The sequence below is a fragment of the Psammomys obesus genome, unplaced genomic scaffold, assembly GCF_907164565.1.
Source record: "Psammomys obesus unplaced genomic scaffold, mPsaObe1.curated_primary_1811, whole genome shotgun sequence".
Classification (NCBI taxonomy): Eukaryota; Metazoa; Chordata; class Mammalia; order Rodentia; family Muridae; genus Psammomys; species Psammomys obesus.
The window spans coordinates 4818771-4825243 of NW_026589137.1; the positions used below are offsets into that span (position 1 = coordinate 4818771).

At 42.5% G+C, this 6473-nt stretch overlaps 1 pseudogene; it reads right to left on the bottom strand.

The window, feature by feature from the left end:
• Nucleotides 1-1795: 1795 nt before the first annotated feature.
• The window catches only part of LOC129674860 (uncharacterized), a 39656-nt pseudogene continuing 34978 nt past the window's right edge, over nt 1796-6473 (bottom strand).

Consider the following 6473-nt stretch of genomic DNA (forward strand, 5'->3'; position numbering starts at 1 on the left):
TGAGACTGGTACTCCAACCAAAGACCATGCGTGGAGATAACCTAAGACCTTTGCACAGATGTAGCCCATGGCAGTTCAGTGTCCAATTAGGTTCCATAGTGATAGGAACAGGGACTGTCTCTGACATGAACTGATTGGCCTGTTCCTTAATCACCTCCCCCTGAGGAGGGAGCAGCCTTACCAGGCCACAGAAGAAGATAATGCAGCCACTCCTGATGAAACCTAATAGACTAGGATCAGAAGGAAGGAAAAGAAGACCTCCCCTGTCAGTGGACTTGGGGAAGGGCATGTGTGCAGAGGGGGAGGAAGGGAGGAATTGAGATGGGAAGAGGGAAGGAAACACAGGGGGAATACAAAGTGAATAAAGTGTAATTAATAAAGAATTTTTTTAAATGAAAATAAAGTTCTTACTTACAGCTTTCAATTATTTTACAAGTACCTTTGGTTAGGCGCATTTCAATGGTAGCATAGCAACATATTTCTCTTTCACATTTGCATAAATTCCCTGCTATCTTTGATAGAAGTTTAAAAAGCCACTCCGAATACCATTGTAAGAGGCCAAAATGTAACACCTACAATGAGCTTCTTTCCCATAACCATTATGCTGAGCTAATTCTTTTCAGAAACACAACACACATGGACAGCTGTGGAAACTTTTAAAAAAAAGTAAAAATGACATTTTTATGACAGAAAAATCTTCAGAGTTAATCTCTATTTATAAGGATTTCCCTTCCGGCCCTATGAAAAGAAGGGTAAGCAACAAAGGCAGCTTTTGTTTCCCCCTTCTTTTCCTGACCATCTCCCTGAACAGCACCTTCCCTAGATCTTTATTTGTTTCAGGGAGAGTGGTATTTACATACAAAATCATATTCGTATTCATCTCTGACCATATTCATCTCTGCCCTTGTGGTCTATTTGTGGTGGTAACCCTCACTATCTCCCACGTGTACAGCAGGTAGTCATGTTAAGAAATGTCTGCTTTACTTATGTTTGCCTTTCAAGCTGCTTTTGTTACAGGTGTCCATATCAACTAAGATCTAAGAAAGGGTAAAGGAACACAGAATTATCAGCTCCTCAATATCATCATAGGCTAAAGCCTCGTTACTTTTGCTACTAAAATGTTATGTTAAAATCCATGTAGCTCCTCTAGCATACATATTGTACAGAAGAGTTTTCTTTTTTCTTTTTAATTAAATTTTATTTTTTATATTAGTTACAGTTTATTTACTTTGTATCCCAGCTGTAGGTCCCTCCCTCATTCCCTGGCAATCCCATCCTCCCTCACTCATCTCCTGTCTACATCCACTGATAGCAGAGATTCTCCTTCCCCTTCAACTTGACTGTAGCTTATCAGGTCTCTACAGGACTAGCTACAATGTCCTCCTCTGTGGCCTAACAAGGCTGCACCTCCCTCAGGGGGTGGGGAGAGGTCAAAGAGCCAGCCATTGAGTTTATGTCAGAAACAGAAGAGTTTTCAATCTTAAAACTGAAATGAAAAAAATCCAAATATCACTGATTTCTCCAGGGACAATTCCTGTAAAAGAGCTATCCAGTCTAGATGCAAAATCATAATATTTAAGATATATTATCATAATATGATATTTAAAAGTCTCAGAAGTAAAAATAAGACCAAGCCAGGCAGTTATTATTAAGACTTTTCTGATTATGATTATGAATATTTACACAAATTGCGAAGGAGTTTTTAAAGTCAGAGTGAATGGCTCTGTGATAGATGATATATTCAATGTCAGTTCTTGCATTTTCTTTTAAGAACTATACAAAAGTCTATCTAAAGTTACGCATCAGAATTTTGGTCATTTTCTTCAGAGATGTGGTAGCCTTCTTCTGTAACTAAATGGAAAAAGCTGAAACAAATTATTGAAATGACATGCTTACTCAGAATAGAGTGGTTTTTTCTTTTTTAAATCTAAATTCTACTCTTAGCAAACAAATGACAATTTTACCTTTGCTTGGTTCTTAATATTGTTACTATGGCCTTGGGCATTTTGTAAAGCTTCCCCATCTTGCTTAATCATGACAATTCCCAAACTAAATTGATTCAATTCCTATAACTAAAGTAAATTGCTTTTCTAGACTCTTGCCTAGCCTATGCTTTCCCATCCCCAGTAATGGCTAGCCAAGACATACTGATCCCCTGACAGTCGTTAACTGAACATTGACTGGGTACTCTTAGCAATGGCCAACATCCTGCCAAAAAGTAAGATTTTCTGTCCCTTCCTCCCTTTCCCACTCTACTCTTCTGTCTAAGAGGGCTACTGGCTCTCTCTAGTTTCTTGAGCTAGAACTCTCCCTACCACATACATGTCTCTTTTCCAAATAAAGCCTGTGCTTTCATTGAGTCACTCAGTCCCTTGTTTATCTTTTATTCATTGTTGCTGACCTTATAAGTGTAGCACTCAGTTTCTGATATCGTACACAGATGAAAGAGATAAATCAGTCTAAGCTTTCTTTCTTTCTTTTTTTTTTTTTTTTGAAACTGAAAAGCTTCTGTAAAGCAAAGGACACCGTCATCAAAACAAAACCCCTGCCTACAGATTGGGAAAGAATCTTCACTAACCCTTTATCTGACAGAGGACTAATATCGAGTATATACAAAGAACTAAAGAAGCTGAAAAGCAGCAAGCCAAGTAATCCAATTAAAAAATGGGGAACAGAGGCGGGACAAGATGGCGGTGCCAGGAGGACTCTCATTCTGAGGAACAGCACAGCAGGATTGTCACAGTGACCAGCAATCAGAACTCGCGGCCCATAAAGCACAAGTGATTGTGTTTCACTGGTGAGAGGATACCCCAAGGTGGGGGATTCAATGAGCTTTAACTCACCCAGCTAAACCACGGAAGACATCCTGGTTCTGCCAGGCGCTCGGTCGCCAGCCCAGAGCTACACGCCAGCATGATCTGGTCACTGTCCCAGACCAAACTGTAAGCCCACAACACCACAGACTGGATTTTCCAGTCGAGACATAACCCCAGGGAGCAGGAAATGATTGAGACCGACCTTAGGTCACCCAGACATCCCTTGGAAAAGACTCGGGTTCCCCTAGCGCCACAGGAGCCAGCCTGGAGCCAGAGCCAGGGACCAAGGCACCTGCACAGAGTCTGCCTGCATGCCTGATTCGCCGCCTCAGATAGAAAAGTGGGCCCCAGGGCACCAGAGACTGCGTTTCACTGTCAGGTGCAAACACACAGGAAGGGAAACAGCTGGTCTGATCTCAGAGCACTCAGCCGACACCCCCACCCCGAAAAGGTTTCAGGAAAATTATCCAGTTTAGGCAGCCGCCAAGGCTCCCTAAGGCCAGAAAGGCGGAGCCACAAGCAGGCATCTGTGCCTGTGGGTTCTACTCGCCACCCCAGACAGAACAGTGGTCCCCAAAGCAAAGACTGGGTGTCTCTGGCAGGAGGGAACCCCCAGTGGAGGGGATCATCAGGTCTAACGCTCAGGACACCCAGCACCAAAAGAGTTCCTGGATACACGCAGACTCTAGGCTCTAATGCAGGCAGGAGTGCTGTGCTCAGCCGCCATTATTGAGTTCCCCTAGGGCACTGGGACACACAGCTGCATCCTCAGACCTACAAAAGCCAGAGAGCCAACACAGCAGGTCTCAGATACTGTGTCAAGGATCAACCAGTTATCCCTAGCTAGACTGTCAAAACTGTGGGAATCCCGGGTCCTTCAAGAGGGCTGCACCCACAGCATCTGGACCAGAGCAGTGCCTGCAGCCGCCATCCCAGACAGGGACACACAGCTTCTGGTCCAGAGTGAGGCACTCAGCCTCCAGACCAGAGCAGCGACCCCAGGCGCCAACTCAACCTAGGTGCACATTCTCCAGGCCCAGAGCAGAGCACTCAGCCTCTGGCCCAGAGACTTACTGGGTGCACCTCTTACTTTCCCAGACAGAACTCTGTGCCTAACAAAGACCACAGCTACCACTCAGGGCTATAAACCTGAGGTGAGCAGTGGCAATTCCTGAGAAACACTGGCCATACAGTGATCATAACCAAAAAGCAGAGGAGGACTCCTTCAGGAAAAATCATCTTCTGGCCAAGGGGATTCTCCCTACCTCAGGACTCCAGGAAGCACAGAAACTAACAGCCAACACCTAAATCAGCCCAATGGGTAGAGGTCAGAGTAAAAGCTCAACCAACAAAAGACAGAGCAATATGGCATCTCCAGAACCCAGCCATCCAGAGGCGAACAGCCCTGGACAATGCAGCATAATAGAAAATCAAGAAGATGACCTTCCATCTATGCTGATGAAGAGGATAATAGAGGAAACAAAGAAAATACGTAAAGAATTAGAGGAAGATAAAACCAAAAAGATCATGGCTATCCGTAAAGAAATGGAGGAAGTTAAAGACAAGCAGATTATGGCCATACTTGAAGAAATACGGGAAATTGCAGCCAAACAGCTTGCGGCCTTCAGAGAAGAAATAATTAAATCACTGAAAGAAATAAAAGGAACAGAGTTGAAGGAACTAAAAGAAAAACAGGAAAATACAATCAGACAGGTGAAGGAAGTAAACAAAGCAACTCAAGACCTGAAGATAGAACTGGAAAAATTAAAGAAAACTCAAATGGAGGAAATAATGGAGAGTAAGAATTTAGGGAAGAAAACAGGAACTACAGAGGTAAGCATAACCAACAGACTACAAGAAATGGAAGAAAGAATCTCAGGTGTAGAAGATATGATGGAAGAAATCGATGTATCTGTCAAAGAAAATGTTAAATCCAAAAAATTCCTGACACAGACCGTCCAAAAAATCCAAGACAATATGAAAAGACAAAACCTAAGAATAATAGGTATAGAGGAAAAAGAAGACTTGCTTCTCCAAGGCCCAGAAAATTTTTTCAACAAAATCATTGAAGAAAATTTCTCCAAGTTAAAGGAAAAGCCAATAAGGATACATGAGGCCTACAGAACACCCAACAAATTTGACCAGAAAAGAAAATCCTCCCGCCACATAATAATCAAAACAGTAAGTATACAGAACAAAGAAAAAATACTAAAAGCTGCAAGTGAAAAAGGCCAAGTAACATATAATGGCAAACCCATTAGAATCACACCTGACTTTTCAACAGAGACTATGAAAGCCAGAAGGACCTGGACAGATATCATGCAGACCCTAAGAGAACACAGATGTCAGCCCAGGCTACTATACCCTGCAAAAATCTCAGTCCTCATAGACGGCGAAAACAAGATATTCAATGACAAAAACAAATTTCTTTTTTTTAAATTTAATTTAATTTAATTTTATTTTTTTATTTTTAATTTTATTTTTTTCTTATCAGTTACATTTTATTAACTCTGTATCCCACCGTGTCCTGATCCCTCATTCCCTCCCAGTCCCTCCCTCCCTCCCTCCCTCCCTCATCTCCACCGTGCCCCTTGCCAAGTCCACTGATAGGGGGAACCTCCTCCCCATTCATCTGATCCTGTTTTATCAGGTATCTTCAGGACTGGCTGCAAAGCTCTCCTCTGTGGCCTAACAGGACTGCTCCTCCCTTGGGGGGGGAGGCCAAAGAGCCAGTCACTGAGTTCCTGTTAGAAATAGTCCTTGTTCCCCTCACTATGGGAAACCAATTGGTTACTGAGTTACCACAGGCTACATCTGAGCAGAGGTTCTAGGTTACATTCATACATGGTCCTTGGTTGCATGTCAGTCTCAGAAAAGACCCTGTGCCCAGATATGCTTGGTCCTTGTGGAGATCCTATCCTTTCCTCATCAGACTAACTCCCATTCTTTCTTATGATTCCCTGTACTCTGCCAAAGGTTTGGTCATGAGTCTTTGCTTTGAAAACACTGCTAGTTAGAGTTTTTCAAATGCGCTCAGTAGACTCCTGTCAATATTTAATGTGCATCCCATCTGTCTTTCAAAACGAGGATTGATAGTCTTACCCCATGTCCGCTCTCTTGATTATTTTTTTTAGATGTATAGATTTCATTATGTTTATCATATCTTATAGGTCTATATAAGTGAGTATATACCGTGTTTGTCTTTCTCCTTCTGGGGTATTTCACTCAGGATGATCTTTTCTAGGTCCCGCCATTTGCCTGCAAATTTCATGATTTCCTCCTTTTTGATTGCTGAGTAGTATTCCATTGTGTAAAAATGCCACAATTTCTGGACCCATTCCTCTCTTGATGGACATATGGGTTGTTTCCAGGTTCTGGTTATTACAAATAAAGCTGCTATAATCATGGTTGAGCAAATATCTCTTTTGTGTACTTGAGCAAACTTTGGGTATATACCTAGCAGTGGTATAGCTGGGTCTTGAGGAAGCACTATTCCTAATTGTCTTAGAAAGCACCAGATAGATTTCCAGAGTGGTTGAACCAGTTTACATTCCCACCAGCAGTGGAGGAGGGTTCCCCTTTCTCCACAACCTCTCCAGCATGTGTTGTTCCTTGAGTTTTTCATTTTGGCCATTCTGATGGGTGTAAGGTGATATC